This window comes from Pristiophorus japonicus, chromosome 22 (assembly GCF_044704955.1).
Source record: "Pristiophorus japonicus isolate sPriJap1 chromosome 22, sPriJap1.hap1, whole genome shotgun sequence".
Lineage (NCBI taxonomy): Eukaryota > Metazoa > Chordata > Chondrichthyes > Pristiophoridae > Pristiophorus > Pristiophorus japonicus.
This window is the reverse complement of record NC_091998.1, coordinates 62,437,982-62,465,766: the sequence shown is the minus strand read 5'-3', so window position 1 is coordinate 62,465,766 and position 27,785 is coordinate 62,437,982. Positions and strand designations below refer to the sequence as shown.

Here is a 27,785-nt window from a genome sequence, read left to right as displayed (position 1 = left end):
ATTCACTCACATCTCTCATAACAAATTTCACCTTTGACCACGACATTGCCTGCCCAATAAATCATTACAGATGCAAACAGAATAATATGAACTAAACAAACATGCACGACCAGAAATACCAATGACCTGATTGCCATCATAAATTCTTCCCATTCCCTTAAACACAAGTGACCAAACTGATATATTCCAGACCATTACATGAGAATCTAATAGCTAGAGAGAGACTTGATACTGCCTCATTGGGTACAGCTGAAGCTATCTGGGTTCAAGTGGACTAAATTCACGGGCAGGGATTAATTATCGGTAATTGTTATAGGCTCCTGGGTCAGACACTTGAACGTGATGAGTTATTAGTGATAATCATATATTGGATCTGGTAGTGAGCCGGACCTCGTATCAGGCCTCCATGTGGGGGAACATCTGGGCAATAGTGATCACAACATCATACAGTTCCAATTGGCTGGTGGAAAAAAAGGTACTGACAACCTACAACTCATACCTGATTTCAAAAGGGCAAACTTCTCCAAAATGGCAGATGACTTGGAACGGGTATATTGGCTAACCCTCCTCGGTGGTGATGAGACCAAAGTTGAATATAAATGGAAAGTTTTTAAGAACAAGATTAAAAATGTGGAAAACAAACATGTACCCAAAATCAAAAGGAGGAAACGTGGTAAGAGAAAGACAAGGTGGCTGACTGGCTCTGTACAAAGACAAACAACAACAACAATAACACCAACTTTAACACAGTGAAATGTCCAAAGGCGCTTCCCAGGCGTAGTATGAGATAAAAAAAATTGACATCGAGCACGTAAGTAGAAATTAGCGCAGGTGACCAAAAGCGGTCAAAGAGGTAGTTTTAAGGAGCATCTTGAAGGAGAAAAGAGAGGTAGAGAGGCCGAGAGGTTTAGGGAGGGAGTTCCAGAGCTTGGGGCCCAGGCAACAGAAGGCACGGCCACTGATGGTGGAGCGATTATAATCAGGGATGCTCCGGAGGGCAGAATTAGAGGAGCGCAGACATCTCGGGGGCTTGTGGGACTGGAGGAGATTACAGAAATAGGGAAGGGCAAGGCCATGGAATGATTTGAAAACAAGGATGAGAATTTTGAAATCGAGACGTTGCTTAACCGGAAGCCAATGTAGCCAGCGAGCACAGGGGGTGATGGGTGAGCGGGACTCGGTGCGAGTATGTAAGACGTAAATAGAAATGTTTCTATAAATTAAAATCATTTAATACTCAAATAAAAAGGGTGGAATACAAGGAACAACTAAAGGAAACGATGGATGCTGTTAGATCAGCAAAAAGACGAATGGAGAAAAGGATTGTAGACACTGTGGCAATAATGGGAAGAGCTTTTTTAGTTATGTGAAGAGTCAGAACTGTCTAAGACTGTATTGGGCCACTGAAGGGACAGGTTACAAATGATTCACTGAGTATGGAGGAAATATTAAATGAGTACTTTGCATCAGTTTTCACTCTTGAAGATGATGCTCGAATATTATAATTTAATAATATTAATATTGTTAGTAACATTAACATTGGTAAACATATTGTTTTAGAAAGAATTAAGAACTTGAACATAGACAGAGCAGCCGGGCCGGTTGATATCCACCCAAGGGTCCTCCAGGAGATGGGACAGGTGCTGTGCGAGCCCCTGGCCTGTACGTTTAACAGCTCACTGCATTCTGGAATGGTTCCTACAGATTGGAAGGAGGCTAATGTAGTCCCGGGTAACTATAGGCCCATCAGTTTAACATCGGTAATAGGGAAGGTGCTTGAAGGAATCATAGGGGATGCAATATGTGAATACTTGGATAGGGAGGGACATATTCGGGACACCCAACATGGCTTCATAAAAAAGGTCATGTCTCAAATCCAATTGTATTTTTTGAAGAAGTTACAAAGTTGATGGATGAGGGAAGCTCAGTTGACACTGTCTACTTAAATTTCCAAAAAGCTTTTGACAAAGTACCACATAAGATGCTTCTCTATAAGATCGGAGCCTCTGGTATTAGTGGAAATATATTGAGTTGGATTCAGAACTGGCTGGCAGGACGCAGGCAAAGAGCAGTTATAAATGGATTTGGATCTGTTTGGGACCATTGCTTTTTATTATTTTTATTAATGACCTGGATTTAGGGGTTGGGGGCACAATTTGTAAATTTGCAGATGATACCAAGATATGTGCAAGTGCGAGAACTGTAGAAGATGCTCCTCTGTTTCAGGCAGATTTTAATGTGTTGGGAGACTGGGCTCATGACTGGAAAATGATGTCTAACTTAGATAAGTGCAGGGTTATGCATGTGGGCAGGGCAAATGCTCAACATTCATCCACCCTCCAGGGAAAGGCATGATGAAAGATGGTGGAGATAGAAAGAGATTTGGGCATTCTAGTGCATACATCCTTAAAGGTTCACGAGCAATGCCGTGCAGCGATAGCTAGAGTAAATAGGGTGTTGGGGTATATCCATAGGACAATTGAGTATAAGACGAGACGTACTGTTTTGTCCTTGTACAAGACCTTAGTCAGGCCGCACTTGGAATACTGGGCCCAATTTTGGTCTCCTCACATGGTGAGTGATATTGAGACTCTGAAAAAGGTGCAGATTACACCGGATATACAGCACAGAAACAGGCCATTCAGCCCAACCAGTCCATGCCAGCGTTTATGCTCCACTCGAGCCTCCTCCCGTCTTTCCTCATCTAACTCTATCAGCGTAACCCTCTATTCCCTTCTCCCGCATATACTTGTCTAGCCTCCCCTTAAATGCATCGATACTATTTGCTTCAACCCCTCCCTGTGGCAGCGAGTTCCACATTCTCACCCCTCTCTGGGTGAAGAAGTTTCTCCTGAATTCCCCATTGGATTTCTTGGTGACCATTCATAATTTTAAAGACCTCTATTAGGTCAGCCTCAGCCTTCTTTTTTTCAAGAGAAAAGAGACCCAGCCTGTTCATCCTTTCCTGATATGTATACCCTCGCATTTCTGGTATTATCCTTGTAAATCCTCTCTGCACCCTCGCCAGTGCCTCTATATTCTTTTTATAATAATACGATCAGAATTGTACGCAGTGCTCCAAGTGCGGTCTAACCAAGGTTCGATACAGGTTTAGCATAACTTCCCTACTTTTCAATTCTATCCCTCTAGAAATATACCCTAGTTCTTGGTTTGCTTTTTATGGCCTTGCTAACCTGTCGCAACTTTTAGCGATGTGTGTATCTGTACTCCGAGATCCCTTTGCTCCCCTACCCCACCCAGACTCGCACCCTCCAGGGAATAAGTGACCTCCCTATTCTTCCTACCAAAATATAATACCTCACATTTATCTGTATTGAACTTCATTTGCCAATTATATGCCCATTCTGAGTCTATTAATGTTCCCCTGTAATGTGTTACAGTTCCCCTCAGTATTGACTATCCCCCAATTTGGTGTCATCAGCAAAATTAGAAATTGTGTTTTTGATTCCAAAGGCTAAATCGTTAATATAAATTGTGAACAACAGTGGTCCCTGCACTGATCCTTGTGGAACACCACCACCCACCTTCTGCCCCTGTGAATAGCTACCCTTTACCCCTCCTCTCTGCTTTCTGTCTTGAAGCCAGCTAGCGATCCATTCTGCTACTTGTCCCTGACTCTGCATTCTCTGATCTTGTTCATCAGTCTATTATTGGGAACCTTATCGAAGGCCTTTTGAAAATCTAGATAAATGACATCTACTGCATTGCCTTTGTCTACTCTCTCTGTTACCTCTTCAAAAAATTCAATGAGGTTGATCAAGCCAGACTTTCCCTTTTGAAAACCATGCTGACTATTCATTATTATATTTTTGGTTTCTAGATGTCCTTCTAGTTTCATGACTGAGATCAATAGATTTGTGTTGGGCAGGTGTATCAAGGGATGTGGAACCAAGCTGGGTAAATGGATTGAGGTACAGATCCGCTACGATCTAATAGAATCACAGAACAGGCTCGAAGAGCTGGAAGGCCTCCTCCTGTCTTTACCTTCCCTGGAAATAGAGGAACAGAGGTTCTATTGAGGTTAGCAGCTAAAACACAATGGACATGTTTACAGGAAGGTGCCATGGAACATCCAATCAGCCAAGGCTTCTGTTAGATAATTGTCATGGCCTGGATGGAAATCCAAATATTTTTAACATTATAAAGAAAGGAGCAGACTTTCCTTAAACGACTACCTGTGCAACACGGTGTTCTCAGGGCTGCTTCTGGAGTCATACATCGTGCTGTTGGAAATTCTTTGAAGGAAAACACTTCATGAGTGATGTTGTCGAATATCATAAAGGACACACACCCACGGGGAGGGAAAAGTGGGCAGGGAGGAGAGAGGAAAGACGGGAGGGCAGGGGAAGCGTGAGAGAGGAGGGGAAGAGAATAGCGGGAGGAGAGGGAGGAGAGGAGAATAGCGGGAGGGGAGGGGAGGGGAGGGGAAGAGTGAGAGGGGAGGGAGGGGAAGAGTGAGAGGGGAGGGGACGGAGAATAGCAAGAGGGGAGGGAGGAGAGGAGAATAGCGGGAGGGGAGGGGAGAGGAAGGGAATAATGGGAGGGGAGGGAGGGAAACGGAGGGGTTGAGGGGACTAGTGGGAGGGGAGGGAGGGGAGAGGAGGAGAATAATGGGAGGGGAAGGGAGGGGAAGAGTGAGAGGGAATGGAGGGGCAGAGAATAACGGGAGGGGAAGGGAAGAGAGGAGAATAGCTGGAGGGGAGGGAGGGAAAGGTTGGGGGTGAGGGGACTAGCGGAAGGGGAGGGGAAGGGCGAGGGAAATAGCGGGAGGAGAGGGGACGAGTGTGAAGGGAGGGGAGAGGAGGGGAATAGTGGGAGTGGTGGGGAGAGTGAGAGGGATGGGAATAGGGGGAGGGGATGGGATGAGTGTGAAGGGAGGGGAATAGTGGGAGGGGAGGAGATGAGCAGGGAAAGAATTGTCACGAGCAAAGTAAATATCTATGTGTCAGTCTGCAGTGTGTCTCCAGCATCATTGTGGAGTATTCCTCAGAGGGTATTTGAGGCTCAAGGAGGAAGAATTACACAGCAAATCGAAACAGGTGGCAAATGAGGCTGGTTTCCTGTCCAGGGATTGCCAGATATTCCGATCTAAAGTGCAGCATTAGCGAGCTTTGGGGAGGCTTTGAAACAGTGCTGGAGTTGGGCTGTGATACTGGGAGTACATTCAGACTCTCCTACACCACGAATCCACACTGCACATACTCAGAGTGTGGATAGTGAACGCTCCAATCCATTCAGACTCTTGTATCGGGGGTGGGAAGTGATTACAAAGCTGTAATCTAATTAAGGGGTTCAGATAACAGATTAAAGCACAAGACCACAACAATAACTTGTCTTTATATAGCGCCTTTAACATAGTGAAACATCACAGGAGTGTTATGAGATTTTTAAAAATTGACACCAAGCCGCATAAGTAGAAATAAGTGCAGGTGTCCAAAGAGGGAGGTTTTAAGGAGCGTTTTGAAGGAGGAAAGAGTGGCAGAGAGGCGGAGAGATTTAAGGAAGGAGTTCCAGAGCTTGGGGCCCAGGCAGCTGAAGGCACGGCCACCGATGGTTGAACGATTATAATCAGGGATGTTCAAGAGGGCAGAGTTAGAGGAGCGCAGACATCTCGGAGGGTTGTGGGGCTGGAGGAGATTACAGAGATAGGGAGGGGCGAGAGCCATGGAGGGATTTGCAAACAAGGATGAGAATTTTGAAATCGAGGCGTTGCTTAACCGGGAGCCAATGTAGGTCAGCGAGCGGGACTTGGTGCGAGTTAGGACACGGGCTTTGGATCCATGTACGTATTGGCAGAGGGCATGGCACGAAGCTGGATCCTGTGGTCCTTGGTGCGAGGTGCATTGATGGGCTGGGCTGCCTGTACCTATGGTGTCTGCAGAATGAATGAGTGATTCATGTTCTACTGCAGTGCTTTGAGGTCTGTTACTTACAGATCCGTGTGTGACCAGTGGAGCATTTCCCGCCCGTGTCTTCTGGTCTCTTTCCTGCAGCGACTTCCAATCTTTACCTTTCCTCTCTTTGGGCTAGAACCTCCAACCTTTTTTTGCATGATTAACGCCCAGTTAATGCCCATTTTACCGCTGAAATGACGTCTAACGCCCATATATTGCCCATTTTGGCACAAAATGGAAACTGATGGGCATTTTTCAGAAACTTATCGCCGAGCGTTACTTTCTCCTTGTACTTAACGCCCGCCCACTTTTTTCGGGGCGTAATCATCAGAATGGGTGAAATCAACGCCCATAATATCGGCCAGCGTTACTTTCCGCACTGATTTAACGCCGAGATTCAATATTAACGCCCGCCCACTATTTTTTTTCGTAAAGAGCATATTTACCGAAACTAGCGACCATGAGATCGCCCAGCGTCAATTTCACCAGCTCGCACACATATCGCCCACAATATCGCTCGCCCAGAAAAAGTTGAACGAACCGGAACTAATCACAGCGTTATGGACGCCATGTTCTACATCACATGTTGCATCCTTTAAAAGGCTGTGCTTCAACCCCGGCGGAGTTCGGATGTACTGTGCAGGTCGTTGGAGTTGATGTGAACATCTCTGCAAACATCTTGACCATACAGTGACCGATTGGAATTGAATCGTTGTCTTCTTCGGGACATTCCTTGTTTGTGACCAATCAATAGAAAACTGAGAGCTACTGCAATAGGGCCTGTCCTTTCTCGCCCTCTCTTGGTGACCAAATACATGCAGCAGACTCGAGATCGCCGAAGGAACGCTCCACAGCATTATGTGCCCAATGTAAGATGTGACAGACTGATGAGGAGGACCAGACGTTACACCCCCCGCAAGTATAAAGAGAAGCGGTCTTACCTCGACTTGTCCAACACCACCTGCCTTCGGAGACTGCGCTTCCACAAAGAGGTTATCACTGAGGTATGCCAGCTGATAAGGGCAGATCTGCAGCCTGCCAGCACCATCAGAACTGCACTGTCTGTCGAGGTCAAAGTTACTGCGGCACTGTCGTTCTACGCCTCGAGTTCTTTTCAGGCCACAGCTTGAGACATTTGCGGACTTTCTCAGCATGCCACACATCGCTGCATTAGACAGGTCACTGAAGCCCTGTAAGCACGCAGGAGGGACTTGATCAGCTTCCCTATGACCAGGGAGGCACAGAGTGAGAGGGCGCTAGGATTCTCCAGAATTGCAAACTTTCCCAAGGTGCAGGGAGCAATAGACTGTACGCACATCGTGATGCGGGTACCTTTTCAGGATGCAGAGGTTTTCAGGAACCGCAAGGGACTCCACTCCCTGAATGTCCAGCTAGTTGTCGACCACCAGCAAATTATACTGGCAGTGAATGCTCAATTTCCAGGCAGCATCCATGATGTTCACATCCTGCGTGAGAGCACTGTATCTGACTTGTTTAACAATCAGCCACAAGGTTGATTGGTGACAAAGGATATGGCCTCGCCACTGATGACCCCCCTGCATGACACCCACACCGAGGCCGAGAGGCGATACAACAAGAGCCACAAAGCAACTTGCGATATCGTGGAGAAAACCATTGGAGTGCTGAAGCAGCGCTTTAGATGCTTGGACCACTCAGGAGGCGAGCTCCAATACCACCCTGAGCAGGTAGCTCAATTCGTGGTGGTGTGCTCCATGCTGCACAACTTGGCTATCAGGGGGGGACAAGAATTGCCCGATGAGTCTGACAGTCCACCTCACCGGAGAGAGGAAGAGGAGGACGAGGAGGCGGGCGCTGACATCGGCCCAGACAATCAGGCTGACGCTGAGGCCATGCCCCCGGCCCCCCTGTAGACCGCATGAGAGGATCCGTGGTGGTGTGATAGCTGCAAGAGCCTTATGTCAGGAGCTCATCAATGAGCGCTTTGCCTGAAAGAACGTTGGTGTTATTTACAAGGCTGACACACTGCTGGGTGTGCGGGTCATACATCAATGACGACAGTTAAAGTTTAAATTGATTGAAGTTAAGTGTAACTATACCCTTTGATGTTAAAAAAATCACCAGCGTGTAACGGTGCAGCCAATGCGCTACAAGGTTTTGTTAAATAAAAAACATTAGTCTGAAATCATCAGTATTTCTGTAAAAAAAACAACCCTTCTCTTCCCTCCCCCACCTCGCTTCTCCTCCCCACCTCTACTCCTTCCCCTTCCCCTCCTGACTCCAAGCCACCTGGCAGAGGAGCTCCTCAGGCAATGCTTCATTGGGCGGGGGCGGGTGTGGGTTGGGTGACGGCCAAAACGCTGCTTGGACGGATACGGGAGAGGACGATCCCGAGGTGGGAACGTGATGCAAGATGTTGCTGCTGGCTCTCGTGTGTGGTTGGCAATGGGGGCTGCGGCACTTTGGGGTGCGGGACCACTGGGAGCCCTCTGCCACCAGAGGGCCTGGCTACCAGCTCCAGGGCCTCCTCCATCTCTTCCATGTTATATCTTACATGTTGGAAAAAAAACTCGGTGCAAACAATCTTGGTGCTGCTGGTGAATCTCCCTCGTGCCTCCCACAACAGCCAGACAAGCTCACACCACACCCACACACGCTTTCAGTGCCTCTGAGCTCCCTCTCTCTCTGTCTCCTCTTCTGCGCATGTCACGATGACTCTTGACCTCATGAATCGCGGGAATCAGGCGTTGCCATGCCGTTGCTAAGGACGGCGACACTTTACGGTAGAAGGTCAGCGAGATTTAATGGAGACTAGGTGCTTTGAGAATGGGCGAGAAGCCGGCGATCTGAAAATCCTTTTTTACCGCCCATGCGGAAATAACGCCAATTTTTGGGCGATAAGCACAAAAGTGGAGGTTCTAGCCCTTTGTGTTTAATGAGGTCTTTGTTGTGAACAGCTTGATCCATAATGGCAAAGTAATTTCATCCCTCCCCCATCAACATTCAGCCCATTGAAGATTGTCCCTCCAGTATCCTAACTCTCCCAATAAAGGGCATCCCTCTAGTGCACTAACTCTCCCATCGAAGCCCATCCCTCCAGTACCCTAACTCTCCCATCGAAACCCATCCCTCTAGTCCCCTAACTCTCCCATCGAAGCCCATCCCTCCAGTCCCCTAACTCTCCCATTGAAGCCCATCCCTCCAGTCCCCTAACTCTCCCATCGAAGCCCATCCCTCCAGTCCCCAACTCTTTCATCGAAGCCCATCCCTCCAGTCCCCTAACTCTCCCATCGAAGCCCATCCCTCCAGTCCCCTAACTCTCCCATCGAAGCCCATCCTTCCAGTACCCTAGCTCTCCCATCGAAACCCATCCCTCCAGTCCCCTAACTCTCCCCTTGAAGCCCATCCCTCTAGTCCCCTAACTCTCCCATCAAAAGGGAGTTAGATGAAGTCCTTACTACTCGGGGGATCAAGGGTTATGGCGAGAAAGCAGGAAGGGGGTACTGAAGTTTCATGTTCAGCCATGAACTCATTGAATGGCGGTGCAGGCTAGAAGGGCTGAATGGCCTGCTCCTGCACCTATTTTCTATGTTTCTATGTTTCTATGTTTACTCAAACTCTCCCATCGCAGCCCGTGTCACTATTCAATAGAAGAGCAGGGGAGTTATCCTCATGTCGGGGACAATATTTATCCCTCAATCAACATCAGTAAAACAGATTAACTGGTCATTATCATGTTGCTGTTTGTGGGAGCTTGCTGTGCAGAAATTAGCTGCTGCGTTTCCCATGTTACAACAGTGACTACGCTCCAAAAAGTACTTCATTGGCTGAAAAGCGCTTCGGGATGTCTGGTGGTCGTGAAAGGCGCTATTCTCCTTCTGTTGATAACCATGCGCCATCACCAGGTCGCCTCTCCATCATCTGTGTTGACGGGTTCCTTTCCGCTCACAATGGAATGGAGTGATCTGCCTGAATTTGTGTTGATTTTTGGAATGTTCTCCGTTTTCTTTCCTTGATTGAGAGCGCTGTCTCCCTCTCGCTCAACTCCACAGATGATGGAGAGGCGACCTGGTGATGGCACATGGTTATCAACAGAAGGAGAATAAAATTCCCCAGCCTCTCCTGCCATGACAATGTTCAACGTAAGAGAAGAAAGACTTGCATTTATATAGCGCCTTTCACGACCACTAGACATCCCGAAGCGCTTTACAGCCAATGAAGTACTTTTTGGAGCGTAGTCACTGTTGTAACATGGGAAACGCAGCAGCTAATTTCCGCACAGCAAGCTCCCACAAACAGCAACATGATAATGACCAGATAATCTGTTTTACTGATGTTGATTGAGGGATAAATAATTCCACATGGCAATCATAAGCACAAAATGGGATCAGACGCCAGAGAAAGTAGAAGTGAAAAGAGCAATGCCTCTGTCTGACAGGCAATCAGCCACTCACTAAGGAGTTGCAAATCAGAGTGACCTGTTTCAAATCCAATTAGATTGTGATTACTGGGTGGACGAGTACGTTTCTCACCAGATTCCCTCCCTTCCCCAGTCAGACTGGATTGAATATAATTTAATCAGACTGACAGAATGAAATGAGATGCACCGGGCTCCAGCTTGTCTGGACTTGAATGTTGGGGGTATGATTAAGAAGTTTGCTGATGACACTAAAGTAGGCCGTGTGGTTGATAATGAAGAAAGCTGTGGACTGCAGGAAGATATCAATGGACTGGTCAGGTGGGTGGGACAGTGGAAAATGGAATTCAATCCGTATAAGTGTGAGGTTAAGCATTTGGAGAGGTCTAAAAAGGCAAGGGACTACCCCAATGAGGGGGCTTGACAGGGCGGATGCAGAGAGGATGTTTCCACTGATGGGGGAGACTAGAACTAGAGGGCATAATCTTAGAATAAGGGGCCGCCCATTTAAAACTGAGATGAGGAGGAATTTCTTCTCTCAGAGGGTTGTAAATCTGTGGAATTCACTGCCTCAGAGAGCTGTGTAAGCTGGGTTATTGAATAAATTTAAAACAGAGATAGACAGTTTCTTAACCGATAAGGGGATAAGGGGTTATGGGGAGCGGGCGGGGAAGTGGAGCTGAGTCCATGATCGGATCAGCCATGATCGTATTAAATGGTGGAGCAGGCTTGAGGGGCCATATGGTCTACTCTTGCTCCTATTTCTTATGTTCTTATGTTCTGCATACACATTAAATGGTAGGACACTGTAAAGTGTAGAGAAACAAAGTGAATTGGAGTGCAGGTCCACAGATCCCTGAAGATAGCAGGCCAGTAGGTAAGGTGGTTAAGAAGTCATATGGAATACTTGCCTTTATTGTCGAGGCGTGGAATACAAGAGCAAGGAGGTTATGCTTGAACTGTATAAAACACTGGTTAGGCCGCAGCTGGAGTACTGTGTGCAGTTCTGGTCACCGCATTACAGGAAAGATGTGATTGCACTGGAGAGGGTACAGAGGAGATTTATGAGGAAGTTGCCTGGACTGGAGAATTTTAGCTATGAGGAAAGATTGGATAGGCTGTGTTTTTTTCCTTTGGAACAGAGGAGGCTGAGGGGAGACCTGATTGAGGTGTATAAAATTATGAGGGGCCTGGATAGAGTGGATAGGAAGGACCTATTTCCCTCGCAGAGGGGTCAACAACCAGGGAGGCGTAAATTTAAAGTAATTGGGGGAGGTTTAGAGGGGATTTGAAGGGAAATTACATCACCCAAAGGGTGGTGGGTGTCTGGAACTCACTGCCTGAAAGGGTGGTAGAGGCAGAAGCCTTCACCACATTTATAAAGTACTTGTATATGCACTTGAAGTGCCGTAAGCTACAGGCCTACAGATCGAGAGCTGGAAAGTGGGATTAGGCTGGATAGCTCTTTGTCGGCCGGCGCGGACACAATGGGCCGAAATAGCCTCCTTCCGTGCTGTAAAACTCTATGATTTATTCTTTAAAAAATCAAACTGCTACACTTGGTAACATTAATGGGGGCTGTACTGGCCCTCGTCAACCTCGTCCTCTGGGATCCATGGCGGAGGGAACAGAGGCAACGAGAAACACTGGAAAAAGTGGCCAGAGAGAGGACGAGGGCCATCAGGGCTCTCAACAGGACACCCTCAACAGGTATTCCGAGAGCACTTCTCCTGTTATATATGCAGACTATAGATATACTCTCTGTGTAGTCACTGTATAGTTGCATAAGATGGAGACTTGTTTACCTGATGTACTATCAATAAGGTTTGCACTGTGTATATACATGCTGGGACCACTAGAGAGTGCAACTGGTGGAGACCGAGGTTTCCTGCCCTGGTGGCAGGGGCTGTATAAAAGGAGAGCCACCATGCGGCTGCCTCACTCTGGAGTTACGAATAAAGGACCAAGGTCACTACAGTTTGAGTACAACACATTGCCTCGTGGAGTCATTCATAAGACATCATAACGACGCGAAACACTGTAAAATTGGCCAGAGGGAGGAGGAGGGCCATCAGGGCTTTCAACAGGACACCCTCAACAGGTATTCCGAGAGCACTTCTCCTACCTCCAATTAAATGAGGAGTAGTATATTCGGAGGCTGCACTTCAACAAGGAGGTGGTCACAGAACTCTGCCCCCTCCTGCAACCAGACCTTCAGCTTCAGCCCAGGGCGACCACAGCTCTCCCAGTGGCAGTCAAGGTCACTGTGCCCCTCCATTTCTTCGCCAGCGGATCCTTCCAGTCTGCAGCAGGAAACACAGCTAGCATCTCACATTTCACCGACAATCGCAACATCCGGGTGGCCACAGAGGCTCTCTATAGTAGACGGAAGGGACGACATGTCTGTCCTCATCACCAGAGAGAAGCAGGAGGAGCACGCATGTGGCGTTGCCAGGATAGCGGGATTCCCCATGGCGAAGATCTCCAGCCTCACACAATGCTGAGGACCGCCATGACTGTAGAGACCAAGGTCACCATGGCATTGAATTTTTATGCCACGGGGTCTTTCCAGTCTGCCACTGCAGACATTGGCGACATCTCGCAATTCTCGGCACATCGGTGCATCCGGGAGGTCACTGTTGCACTGTACAGGAGAAGGCTGCAGGACAGCTCCTTCCCCGTGACAAGGGACAAGCAAGTGAAGCGGCAGGCCGGATTTGCCGGATTTTCCTGAAGGCGCCATCGACTGCACCCACATGGCTTCGTGGGCATCGCATCATAATCCTGAGATCTCCCGCAACCGCAAAGGCTACCACTCACTGAACGTGCAGTTGGTGTGCGACCACACACAGCGAATCCTCACCGTCAACACCCGCTATCCTGGCAGCAGCCACGATGCCTTCATCCTGCGAAGGACAGGTGTGCCAGCTCTCTTCCAGCCACCACGTCAAGCTCGAGGACGGCTGGTCGGAGATCAGGGCTATCCGCTCTCCACCTGGCTCGTGACTCCTCTCTGCATCCCCAGCACTCCTGCCGAGAACTCGTATAATGAGAGCCATGCTGCCATCAGGAACATCATTGAGCAGACCATCGGGGTGCTCAAGCAATGGTTCCGTTGCCTTGACTGCTCAGGAGGAGCCCTCCAATACTCGGCTGAGCGGGTGTCCCATTTCGTGGTGGTCTGCTGCCTGCTCCACAACTTGGCCATCATGAGGGCCCATTCCTTGTTGTTGTATATGCAGACTATGGATGGACTCTCTGTGTAGTCACTGTGTGGTTGCATAAGATGGAGACTTGTTTACCTGATGTACTATCAATAAGGTTTGCACTGTGTATATACTATGCTGGCACCACTAGAGGGTGCAACTGGTGGAGACCGGGGATTTCCTGCCCTTGTGGCAGGGCCCAGTATGAAAGGCTGCCCACCATGCTTGTGCCTCACTCTGGAGTTACGAATAAAGGACCAAGGTCACTACAGTTTGAGTACAACACATTGCCTCGTGGAGTCATTCATAAGTACATCACAGACATAATACTTGCCACCAGGGATTGCGGGACCACCTCAGGAGGAGGAAGAGGGAGAGAAGGAGGAGGACAAGGAGGAAAAGAAAAGCAAGACTTGCATTTATATAGCGTCTCTCACAACCACCGGACGTTTGAAAGCGATTTACAGCCACTGAAGCACTCCTGAAGTCACTGCTGCAATACAGGAGGAGGAACAGGAAGAGGATGGAGGCAGTCACTCAGTCGGCCTTCTGGAAGGGCGGTCTGTGACCCCTCAGCAGACTGCGGTTCAAATGAATTAAACCCCAGAATCCCTTTGCTCACCACATCCCCATCATTCCATTCCTGTCGCAGGCCGTATCACAGCTGAAATGAGGGACACCACAAAAGAATCCAAACTCAATGAATAAATTTAACAATAATCAGTGAACAAAAAATATCAACTATTCATCCTTGTGCAATCCCTTAGTGCCTCTCGTTACTGTGCCTTTGCCTGCTCTAGTGCTCCGATGAAGTGTCGGCCCAGTGACTGCAGCGGAGCTGGTGGAAGGGTGCTGCGTGTCCGTGGGGAGACTTCAGATGGCCTTGCAGGGTGCCCTCGATCAGCTGTGAGCCCGGAAGGCCCGGCTGTAGACTGTACCACCTCGGTATGGGCAGCAGTCGGGGCTGGGCTGGGTGACCGGCAGCGACACGGGCAATGGCGGAGTGCCGGAGCTGGGAGCACGAGTGTTGTCATCCTGAGAGAGGACGGCAGTTTCCTGCTCCACTGACCCAGTGCCACTTCCCCGAGGCAGCGCCGCAACATCCCGAGCAACGTGTCGCAGGTCAGACTGCTGGCCTGCTGAGATACCGTGAGATCCCCCGGTCGACGGTGGTAGACCCAGCCACAGTGGCACCCCGCGTGAGAGCAGTCCGAGATTGGACGCGGCCAAGCGCAGACTGCATGGCACCAATAAGGCGTTGCACCACTTCCGCCTGTGCTGCAATGGGAGCTGCCAGATCACCCATCACACGCGGCATCAGGTCTATGTCACCTTGGTCCCTCTGGGAGTTTACCATCTGTGCACTGTTGGAGACGGAATCCTCCACGCTTCTTACCATTGTCGAGAGGCTCTTGGCCACTCAAGCCACTGCACCTATCATCTCCGAGTGCATGGCCATCTCCCCATCGAGGTCCTCATCTGAGTCCTGTGCAGCAGAACGCTCACGCGAACTCACCCCCCCCCCCCCCCCCGGGGAGCTGGCCCCCAAGCTACCCTTCCCCTCCCCTCCCCCCAGCCTTGCTACAGCCCACTCGCCCCTGGTGCCTCGCCCGGTGCAGATCCCGCTACTCTGCTAGCCTGTAAAGAATGCGTGGTGCCAGTGTCTAAGCTGTTGCCTGCGGGCAAGACATGCAGTGGCCCGGTGTCTTCATCCTCCTCCTCTTCTCCGGCCTCGCTCTCTGCAGTGCGCTCGGGGGGGCAGGCTGCTCGGGTGCTTGCTCATTATCCGAAAGCATAAAGGTTCAAGGGTCGGGTTACGGTGAGGGGGGGCGGTGGGGTGCAGGAAGGGAGAAATGCATGCATACGGCACGATTAGCTGGGAAGCGCGAACCGCTTGTGGGGTGAGGGGGAAGTGGATGTGAGAAGAACATAGCCCTGTTGTCAGCTCAATGTCGCAGGGCGGAAAGGAGTCACCGCGCATGGCGATGATGTCATTCCCGGAGGCGCAGTGGCCCAGGGATGCTACCAGCGAGATGTGGCGTTGCTGGATTCGCGCCTCCGCTGACTCCCGCACAGCCAGTAGCGACCCCACGCTCTCCCCCCGCCCCCCACACCCACCTTTGGGCGAAAATATTTCCATGCCCTGTTAGCGCCCCCCGGAGGCGGGGCAGTTTTGCCCCCATCATGTCTGTGATGAAGAATTCTGGTTGGTGCACGAGGATCGACAGCTGGACATTAAACACTCGAGTCATGTCATGTAGATCTTCATCATAGGCAGTCCCTCGGAATCGAGGAAGACTTGCTTCCACTCTTAGCATGAATCCTGAGGTGGCTGAACAGTCCAATACGAGAACCACAGTCCCTGTCACAGGTGGGACAGACAGTGGTTGAGGGAAGGGGAGGGTGGGACTGGTTTGCCGCATGCTCCTTCCGCTGCCTGCGCTTGATTTCTGCACGCTCTCGGCGACAAGACTCGAGGTGCTCAGCGCCCTCCCGGATGCACTTCCTCCACTTAGGGCGGTCTTTGGCCAGGGACTCCCAGGTGTCAGTGGGGATGTTGCACTCTATCAGGGAGGCTTTGAGGGTGTCCGTGTAGCGTTTCCTCTGTCCACCTTTGGCTCGTTTGCCGTGAAGGAGTTCCGAGTAGAGCGCTTGCTTTGGGAGTCTCGTGTCAGGCATGTGGACAATGTGGCCCGCCCAGCGGAGCTGATCAAATGTGGTCAGCACTTCAATGCTGGGGATGTTGGCCTGGTCGAGGACACTAATATTGGTGCGTCTGTCCTCCCAGGGGATTTGTAGGATCTTGCGGAGACATCGTTGGTGGTATTTCTCCAGGGACTCGAGACGGAGGGATGGACACACTGGCAACATGCGCAGATTGCCATGGTGCCGTACGTAGTCTTCGACAGATCTGTAGTGAGACTGGAACCCTTGCTGGCCAACGGGACTGTCAGCCCACACACCAGAGTAGACAATGGTTTTGTAGTTCCAAAGTGTGTTGTGGTTAGAGATTTGTCATTATGCGAAATAAGGTGTGTAAAAGAAAAAAGAAAGACTTGCATTTATATAGCGCCTTTCACAACCACCGGACGTCCCAAAGCGCTTTACAGCCAATGAAGTACTTTTGGAGTGTAGTCACTGTTGTAATGTAGGAAATGCGTCAGCCAATTTGCGCACAGCAAGCTCCCACAAACAGCAATGTGATAATGGCCAGATATTCAGCTTTAGTGATGTTGATGGAGGGATAAATATTGGCCCCAGGACACCGAGGGGAACCACTCTGCTCTTTTTTGAAACAGAGCTTTTATCCCCACTTGAGAGAGCAGACGGGGCCTCGGTTTAACGTCTCATCCAAAAGACGGCACCTCCGACAGTGCAGCACTTCCTCAGCACTGCACTGGAGTGTCAGCCTAGATTTATGTGCTCAAGTCTCTGGAGTGGGACTCGAGCCCACAACCTTCTGACTCCGAGTCGAGAGTGCTGCGCACCAAGCCGCTGGCTGACACAGAGCTTAGACCCTGTGTGCCGTCTGTACAATGGAACTTGGCAGAGATGTAAATGTGGGTGATACAGTTGGATTTATCTTCTGGAGTTTCACCAATTCTCCCTCGGGATTTGGCGAGAAATTCTAACGACTATTTTCTTTACTTCCTCTCTGTATCGCCTATCCCGTGACTATCCCTCTCTGATCTTTCCACTTTTGTTCCCTGGACACTGCATGTCTCTGGGCCATCCTGCTACGTCCTCGCTAGGATTTGGGCCTTGCCAGTCCTGTGTGAGTTTTAAAACCACGCTCTGGGAGTGCGGCTGGGAGTGCTGGGTGCAGGAGAAGGTGGGAACTGCACATCGCCGAGTTTGTGCACTGCACAAGGCTACGGACCAAGAGCTACAAAGTGGGATTAGGCTGGACAACTCTTTGTCGGTCAGCGCGGACACGATGGGCCGAAATAGCCTCCATCCATAACTAAAACTAAAACCATAATATAATGTGGCATAACTAAAACCACCTATTTTCACCTCCGTAACATCGCCCGTCTCCGCCCCTGCCTCAGCTCATCTGCTGCTGAAACCCTCATCCATGCCTTTGTTACCTCGAGGCTTGACTACTCCAATGCACTCCTGGCTGGCCTTCCACATAATACCCTATGTAAACTAGAGGTCATCCAAAACTCGGCAGCCCGTGTCCTAACTCGCACCAAGTCCCGCTCACCCATCACCCCTGTGCTCGCTGACCTACATTGTCTCCCGGTTAGGCAAAATTGTCATCCTTGTTTACAAATCCCTCCATGGCCTCGCCCCTCCATATCTTTGTAATCTCTTTCAGCTTCACGACCCCCTAAGATGTCTGCGCTCCTCAAATTCTGCCCTCTTGAGCATCCCTGATTATAATCGCTCAACCATTGGTGGCTGTGTTTTCAGCTGCCTGAGCCCTAAGCTCTGGAACTCCCTCCCTAAACCTCTCCGCCTCTCTTTCCTCCTTTAAGACGCTCCTTAAAACCCAGCTCTTTGACCACAGAAACATAGAAAATAGGTGCAGGAGTAGGCCATTCGGCCCTTCAAGCCTGCACCACCATTCAATATGATCATGGCTGATCATTCACCTCAGTACCCCTTTCCCGCTTTCTCTCCATACCCCTTGATCCCTTTATCCATAAGGGCCATATCTAACTCCCTTTTGAATATATCCAATGAATTAGCATCAACAACTCTCTGCGGCAGGGAATTCCACAGGTTAACAACTCTCTGAGTGAAGAAGTTTCTCCTCATCTCAGTCCTAAATGGTCTACCCCTTATCCTAAGACTGTGTCCCCTGGTTCTGGACTTCCCCATCAACGTTTTGGTCACCTGCCATCATTTCCTCTTATGTGGCTTGGTGTCAAATAACACTCCAGTGAAACGCCTTGGGACATTTTACTACATTAAAGGCGCTATATAAATAAAACAATGTTGTTGTTGTTCCGTGATGTAAATTTCTATGATTCTATGCGGCATGCCCGAGTATTCCAAGTGGCTCAACTGCTGTAGTGCGGCTCTCCTCCGGACACGGGTAGCCGAGAGCGGCCACAAACATGCCCCCTCGTTGCAGACTGCGTCAGCGGGCACCGCCCTCAGTCAAGTATCTCTCGAGGCACCGCAGAAAAAGTTGTTTACTCAGGGTTGTGTTGATTATATTCAGGGGCAGTCTTTTCATTCTGCGAGTGTGAAGGGGATGGGTGCACATAGACACTTGTCACTTGCAGCTTCTGGTGTGTGCTGTGTGAGTCAGAGTCACAGCCGTTTGTGACGGCTCCATACCCCCCCCCCACCCCCCCCATCACCTCCCCACCCAGTCACGGCGTGGATACGTCCAACTGCTTAGCTTCATTCAAAGGCAAAATACCACCGATGCTGCAATCTGAAATAAAAACAGAAAATGCTCGAAATTTCAGCGGGTCAGGCAGCGTCTGTGGAGAGAAACAGAGTTAACGTTTCGGGTCTGTGACCCAGAGCAGTCCATCCCCGCAGATGCTGCCTGACCTGCTCAGATTTCCAGCAGTTTCTGTTTTTTATATTAGCTTTGCTACATTCTTCTTTGCCTTGCATGTGGTCACAGAATGAGCAGCTAAATTTTGTTTCTAACATTACGGAACGTACTTGATTCTACCCCGATGTTCCTCACGCACATTAAAGGGCTTTACTCTTGGTATGGTTAGGGTGAAGTGGAGGAAGTGCACCCGGGAGGGCGCTGAGCACCTCGAGTCTCATCGCCGAGAGTGTTCAGAAAGCAAGCGCAGGCAGCGGAAGGAGCGTGCGGCAAACCAGTCCCACCCTCCCTTTCCTTCAACCACTGTCGATCCCACCTGTGACAGAGACTGTAATTCCCGTATTGGACTGTTCAGTCAAGACGACTGGAGACCTGCTCTCCAGTCACCTTGGTTAACCCTTGCCACTGGACCAAGACCTAGCTCTGTCAAGCCCGTGGCCACCAAACATTAAAAAAATCCACGCACAGGCATCTTCCACCCTTCAGGATGTAGTTCGTGATCTGGACTATTAGGTCCTTCATTGAAACACCTGTGAGCTCATTCTTTTTTGGCGTGGAAACAAGTCATCCTCGCTTCGAGGGACTGCCTATGATGATGATGATGGCTAGGGTGAGTTTGTAAAAAGGGGGTGTGCGTGTGTGTGTGTGTGTGTGTGTGTGTGTGTGTCCATGCCTGTTGTCTGTCCCTGCAAGGGCAATCCCAGTACACAGGAGGTTCATGTGACGAGCGTCTGAGTGTCACACAGAATTTCCAAGTTGCGAGCAGGTTTAATGGCGTGCTGCGGTGTAACCGTGCTCTGTGTTTTCTCTACTCCTGTCCCCGTGCAGCCAGCTGGCATGTACCCACACCACAACACTGACTACACTCCAACAGTACTTCATTGGCTGTAAAGCACTTCAAGACTGTAGGTACAGCAGGCAGTTAAGAAAGCAAATGGCATGTTGGCCTTCATAATGAGAGGATTTGAGGATAGGAGCAGGGAGGTCTTGCTGAAGTAGTACAGGGCCTTGGTAAGACTATACCTTGAGTATTGTGTACTGTTTTGGTCTCCTAATCTGAGGAAGGACATTCTTGCTATTGAGGTTCACCAGACTGATTCCTGGGATGGCAGGACTGACATATGAAGAAAGACTGGATCGACTAGGCTTATATTCACTGGAATTTAGAAGAATGAGATGTTATATCATGGAAGCATATAGAATTCTGACGGGATTGGACAGGTTAGATGCAGGAAGAATGTTCCCGATGTTGGGGAAGTCCAGAACCAGGGGTCACAGTCTAAGGATAAGGGGTAAGCCATTTAGGACCGAGATGAGGAGAAACTTCTTCACTCAGAGAATTGTGAACCTGTGGAATTCTCTACCACAGAAGGTTGTTGAGGCCAATTCACTAAATATATTCAAAAGGGAGTTAGATGTGGCCCTTATGGCTAAATAGATCAAGGGGTATGGAGAGAAAGCAGGAATGGGGTACTGAAGTTGCATGATCAGCCATGATCATATTGAATGGTGATGCAGGCTCGAAGGGCCGAATGGCCTGCTCCTGCACCTATTTTCTATGTTTCTATGAGACGTGTTTCTTTGCTTGATGTGAGTCTCAGGGGTGAGTGACTGATGCTGCCTGTCTCTCTCTCTCTCTCTCTCTCCACAGAGGGGAAGGTGGAGGTGACGAAAGAGGATGTGAAACTCTGCACCATGGCGCCGGGGAAAGTGTTCGGAGAGCTGGCCATTCTTTACAACTGCACCAGGACAGCAACAGTCAAAGGTAGGTGGGAACTGGCGGGGCGGGGGCTGGGGGCGGGGGCAGGGGCTGGGGGCGGGGGCAGGGGCCTGGGGGTGGGGCATGGGGCGGGACCGGAGGTGGGGCAAGGGGCGGGACCAGAGGTGGAGTCGTGCCTGGGGGCGGGGTTAGGGGAGGAGCTGCGGGGCTGGGGGCACAAAGGGGTCGGCCAGCACGGCGGTGACATCATTGTCGTTTGCGCCAGCACCCAGGTCGCCAATGATGGGGCGTGGCGCAAAGCTGTTTTTCACCCGCGGCATTCCTCCCACCCTGTCCCTGGGCGCAAACCACCTATCGTCCCGTTGGCATCGGTCAGCCCCTAAAGGTCCAGTTATAAGAACATAAGAAATAGGAGCAGGAGTGGGCCATCCTGCCCCTCAAGCCTGCTCCGCCATTTAATACGATCATGGCTGATCCGATCATGGACTCAAGTCCACTTCCTCGCCCGCTCCCCATAATTTCTTATTCGCTTATCATTTAAGAAACTGTCTATTTCTTTCTTAAATTTATTCAATGTCCCAGCTTCCACAGCTCTCTGAGGCAGCAAATTCCACAGATTTACAACCCTCTGAGAGAAGAAATTTCTCCTCATCTCTGTTTTAAATGGGCGGCCCCTTATTTTAAGATCATGCCCTCTAGTTCTAGTCCCCTCTATCAGTGGAAACATCCTCTCTGCATCCACATTGTCAAGCCCCCTCATAATCATAGAAGTTTCGATAAGATCACCTCTCATTCTTCTGAACTCCAAGCTGGAGTCGAGCTCAAACGTTTCTGTTATATATGTACACTATAAATATACTCTCTGTGTAGTCACTGTCTAGTTGCATAAGATGGAGACTTGTTTACCGGAGGTATCATCAACAAGGTTCACACTGTATACACTATGCTGGCACCACCAGAGGGTGCAACTGGTGGAGTCCCAGGGCTCACCTGTACACCACAGGTACCCAGGTATAAAAGGGAGTCCCCCATGTGGTATCCCCACTCTGGAGTTATATTAAATGGATTAAGGTGACTACAGTTCAAGTGCGATACTTTGCCTTGTGGAGTCTATTGTGTTATTAACACAGATGAGGCTGCACACAGGGAGGTTAAAGTAACAGTGACATCAGTCTTTAATAACACTCCAGAGTGAGGAACAGGTCTTAGGGGCCGGCTTATATACAGTGCTCCCAAGGGATGCTGGGATCCCTTGGGACTTCAGGGGATGCGCTCCTTGGTGGCGGAACATGGGAGTGCATGCTTTACAGATACACAACATCACTTCCCCCCCCCCCCCAAGTCAAAGTGAAAACTATTTACAAGGTGAGGCGGTCGGGAGCCTATCTTTCCCTGGTGGACCGCCTCGGTACAAATGTCTGTTCTGGTGTGTTGGCTGTGCCCTCGCTGGGCTGGCGTGTTGTTGGCTCTGCAGGGCTGCTGGGTGAGCCTGGCCTTGCTGGGCTGTTGGGCGTGATGGGTTCGATTTCCTGGTCCGGCATGGTGTTGTTGATCCTTTGGGTGTGTGTTGTGCACTCGAAAAAGGTGGTGCCTGCTGTGGGTTGTTCAGGGCAGTCTGTGAACCGCAGCCTGGTTTGGTCCAGGTGCTTTCTGCAAATTTGTCCATTGTCTAGTTTGACTACAAACACCCTACTCCCTTCTTTAGCTATCACCGTGCTCGCAATCCACTTGGGACCATGTCCATAGTTTAGCACATACACAGGACTCTAAGTCAGAGTCGATACCGGGCCACCACACGTGGGATCTGGCTATCGCTTTCATCATTACTATACCCGGGTGTGTGCTGTGGAGATCCGAGATGAACGTCTCCCTGCCCTTTTTGGGTAGCACTACGCAGTTACCCCACAACAGGCAGTCTGCCTGAATGGACAGCTCATCCTTTCGCCGCTGGAACGGCTTGATTAGCTCTTGCATTTCAAAGGGGATGCTGGCCCAGCTCCCATGCAGTACACAGTTTTTTACTAGGGACAGCAGAGGATCTTAGCCGTGACAGGCGATTTATCATTTTCAAACGCTTCCATGACCATCAACAAGTCTGCGGGCTGCGCCATTTCCACCCCCGTGGTGGGCAATGGTAGCCGACTGAGAGCATCCGCACAGTTCTCGGTGCCTGGCCTGTGGCGGATGGTATAGTTATATGCTGATAGCGCGAGTGCCCACCTTTGTATGCGGGCTGAGGCATTGGTATTTATCCCCTTGTTTTCAGCGAACAGGGATGTGAGGGGCTTGTGATCGGTTTCCAGCTCAAATTTGAGGCCAAACAGGTACTGATGCATTTTCTTTACCCCAAACACACACGCTAATGCCTCTTTCTCAATCATGCTGTAGGCCCTCTCGGCCTTACACTAGCTCCTGGAAGCATAGGCAACAGGTTGCAACTTCCCCGCAACGTTAGCGTTTTGTAATACACACCCGCCTCCGTACGACAACGCGTCACATGCTAGCACAAGTCTTTTACACGGGTTATACAAGACATGCAGCTTGTTGGAGCATGAAATGTTTCTGGCTTTCTCAAAAGCAATTACTTGGTTTTTTTCCCCATACACAGTTCTCACCTTTGCGCAATAACACATGTAGGGGCTCTAAGAGGTGCTTAACCCCAGTAGGAAGTTACCAAAATAGTTGAGGAGTCCCAGGAATGACCGCAGCTCCGTGACATTCAGTGGCCTGGGCACGTTCCTGATAGCCACTGTCTTGGCGTCTGTGGGCCGAATGCCATCCGCCGCGATCTTTCTCCCCAAAAACTCCACTTCTGTTGCCATGAAGACACATTTCGACCTCTTCAGCCGCAGCCCTATGCGATCCAGTCGCTGGAGGACCTCCTCCAGGTTTTGTAGGTGCTCGGTAGTGTCCCGACCCGTGACCAATATGTCATCCTGAAAGACCACCGTGTGTGGTACCGACTTGAGTAGGCTCTCCATGTTTCTATGGAAGATCGCTGCAGCTGACCAACCTCCAAATGGGCATCTGTTGGAGATGGACAGTCCCTTGTGTGTGTTGATGCAGGTGAGGCCCTTCGAAGACTCCTCCAGCTCCTGCGTCATGTAGGCCGAAGTCAGGTAGAGCTTGGTGAGCATCTTGCCTCCTGCCAGCATTGCAAATAGGTCATCTGCCTTTGGTAGCGGGTATTGGTCCTGTAGCGAGAAACAATTAATAGTTACTTTATAATCGCCGCAAATCCTGACCGTGCCATCACTTTTGAGTACTGGAACAATCGGGCTGGCCCACTCGCTGAATTCCACTGGGGAGATGATGCCCTCGCATTGCAGCCTGTCCAGCTCGATTTCCACTCTCTCCCTCATCATGTGAGGTACCGCTCGTGCCTTGTGGTGAATGGGTCGTGCCTCTGGGCCCAAGTGGATCCGCACCTTCACTCCAGAAAAGTTTCCAATGCCTGGCTCAAAAAGGGAAGGAAATTTGTTAAGAACCTGGGTACATGAGGCCTCATCGACATGTGATAGCGCTCGGATGTCATCCCAGTTCCAGCGGATTTTGCCCAGCCAGCTCCTTCCAAGCAGTGTGGGGCCATCACCCGGGACAATCCAGAGTGGCAGTTCATGCACTGTGCCCTTGTAGGTGACTTTGACCATGGCGCTGCCCAGGACAGTGATAAGCTCTTTGGTGTACGTTCTCAGTTTTGTGTGGATGGGGCTCAGGGCTGGTCTGAATGCCTTGTTGCACCACAGTCTCTCAAACATCTTTTTACTCATGATGGATTGGCTAGTGCCAGTATCCAGTTCCATGGCTACAGGTAAGCCATTCAATTTTACGTTTAGCATTATAGGTGGACATTTCGTCGAAAATGTGTGCACCCCATGTACTTCAGCATCTGCCTCCTCTCTCTGAGGCTTGAAATTGCTTTGATCCACCATGGACCGATCTTCCTCTGCCATGTGGTGGTTAGCAGGTTTTGCAGAGCTTGCAGCTCATTTGCAAGCTCGTTGGAGGTGATCCATTGTTCCACAGCTCTTGCAAACATACCCTTTGAAGTGGCATGAATAGGCTGAATGGAAGCCTCTACAACGCCAACAAAGTGTGAATTGCCTTGCATTCATCCTTTGTTGGGGACTCTGAGTCATCTGGGTCACCTGAGGCCTGCTGGCAGTTGCAGACTCGTGGGTTCTGCCCTGTACATTTCTGCTCGCAAACACAGTCCCAGTTAATTTATGAACATTGCTAGCACTTGTGTGCTGAGAGATTTGTTTGGTGTTATCACTGGTGGACATAAACGCCTGTGCTATTGCAATGGCCTTACTGAGGGTCGGTGTCTCTACATTCAAACGTTTTCGTAGGCTGGTCTCGTGGCCAATGCCCAGTACAAAAAAGTCTCTGAGCATTTGCTCCAGGTAGCCATCAAACTCACATTGTCCTGCAAGTTGCCTTAGCTCGGCGACGTAGCTCGCCACTTCCTGACCTTCAGATCGCTGGCACGTGTAGAACCGATACCTCGCCATCAGCACGCTCTCCCTCGGGTTAAGATGCTCCCGAACCAGTGTACACAGCTCCTCATACGACTTATCCGTGGGTTTCATCGGAGCCAGAAGATTCTTCATGAGGCTGTAGGTTGGTGCCCTGCAGACTGTGAGGAGGACCGCTCTCCTTTTTGCAGCGCTTCCTTCTCCATCCAGCTCGTTGGCTACAAAGTACTGGTCTAGCCGTTCGACATAGGCTTCCCAGTCCTCACCCTCCGAGAACTTCTCCAGGATGCCCACAGTTTGCTGCATCTTTGCCTTGGATTCGTATTCTCGTCGCCAGTTATTGTGTTCCTAACACAGATGATGCTGCACACAGGGAGGTTAAAGTAACAGTGACCTCAGTCTTTAATAAGACACTGCAGAGTGAGGAACAGGCCTTAGCGGCTGGCTTATATACAGTGCTCTCAAGGGATGCTGGGATCCCTTGGGACTTCAGGGGATGAGCTCCCTGGTGGCGGAACATGGGAGTGCATGCTTTACAGATACACAACAGAGTCATTATCAGAGCATCTAAAGACAGAGCAATTTCGATTAGTTATTCTTCGACTCAGATCTCCAGGTACAGTTTTCAAATGTTAATGTCCTGTTGAGAGCTTGATGGAAGCTGTTTTATGTTAAAGGACAGTGATGCTCAGTAGCTATCTTCAGATTTCGGCCAGCGAGTGCGAAATTAAATTATTTTCCTGCAGTTATGAGATTGCTTTTATGCCGATCAGGAAGATGGTTGGAAATGCCCGAGAATTAAACTGACTCTTGGCATTAAGCAGTCCCTGGTCACGGTGGAGCTGGGGTTATTTGCAGTGAGGTTCCCGCTACACTGCACAGTAATTCCATCCTGAGATGAATGATTACGAGGACCCCGCAGTTGACATTTCCATTCCTGTTGACAGAGTGAGAACGATTACCAATTTGTGCAAATCAACCAAAAAAAACAATTTTGTGTCATGAGTGTTTCTTTGAAGGGGTCCAGACTAAAGGAGCCTCTTGTCAGAAGGCATCCTAACGGTGATACATGTTCTTCACTGTCTGCAACCTCTATTAACCCAATCACCCCTCATTGCTTGGGCTGAGTGACTGGGTCTGCCTCTTGCCACATGCCATTACGGTATTGGGTTTTGGTGCACTTTTCTCCATGTAGTGTGACTTCTCTGTCTGAGACACGACCTGCGTGAGGCATTCACCATAAATAGGTACAGTGCGTTTCCATGGAAACGGTTTTTTGAACTTGCTGATCGGTGAATGTTTGTACTGGAACAATGTTGAAAGATATTCCTGTGAATGTAGTCTCTTCAGCAGCAGCTGACATTTGGGACTCCCCTCACTATCATTGTCTAATCTTCCAGAAGTTAGCCCTTTGGAGAGCTGCAGGGTAAAGCCTTCATCATCATCATTGGCAGTCCCTCGAAGTGAGGATGACTTGCCTCCACGCCAAAAAGGATGAGTTCACAGGTGTTTCAATGAAGGACCTAATATTCCAGATCCCAAACTACATCCTGAAGGATGGAAGATGCCTGTGGGTGGATTGTTTTAACGTATGGTGACCGTTGCACACCAGCCACCACACGGGCTTGACAGAGCGAGGTCTTGGTCCAGTGGCAAGGGTTAACCAGGACGACTGGAGACCAGCTCTGCTGCACGGACCTAGTGCGCGCACATATCGCACAGTGTGGGCTGGGCCCGTGCTGCCCCTGGGCCCCGAACTCACATCGCTCCACGATCACTCGCCACTCCTGCGTCCCAACCTCGCCGTTCCCGCTATACCTGCCCACGCTCCAATCAGCAAGCTGGACCTTGGTGACGTCCAATCCAGTTGTCCTCTTCACAGCCATCGCTCTCCAGCACGCGCTGTACTCAAAGGAGCATACCAGGGTAAAACCACAAGATCACCAAAATACAAATATTTGGGTTAGAAATTGCGTGGCGCCCCGTTTGGGGCGATAACTTTTGCGGGAGTATCGGCGGACACTACGCAACTCCAGCGGACCGCGAACTTTCGGCTTAGCGCTCCAGGAGCGAGGTGGAACGCTAAATCAAGCGCTCCCCCTTCCCTTGGAGCGCTAGACGGAGCAAGAGGGGCGGTAGTGACAGAGCGCGGCCCAATGTCCCGTGCAACGCTGCCAGAATCACAGGCTCCATCCCTCCCTTAAAGGGAAGGCCCGATGCTGAGGGGCGTTGCTAGGTAACGATTCAACTGGTCGGCGACGGCACCTGTGATCGGCGAGGATCAACCCCAGGCACTGTAACGGATCACAGGGCTGGCCAATCGCGGCATTAGAAAGATTTAACAAGCAGCACAGTGGGGCGAAAGTAAAATTGTAGTCTACCTGACCCCCAGTGCCTTTAATTAGCGCTCCCTAAGCGGCCGGCCGAACTCACAACGCCTCCTGCAGCTGCCGGTGTTAACGCCCAGCGATGCTGCAGGGGGCAGAAGCAAATTTACAATCTCCGGGGCACAGCCCCTCTCTCTTTCTGTCTCCCTGTTTGTCTGT

At 50.1% G+C, this 27,785-nt stretch overlaps 1 pseudogene; it reads left to right on the top strand.

Moving 5' to 3' along the window:
• LOC139234789 (cGMP-dependent protein kinase 1-like) overlaps positions 1-27,785 on the top strand; it is a 125,362-nt pseudogene that overhangs the window by 50,493 nt on the left and 47,084 nt on the right.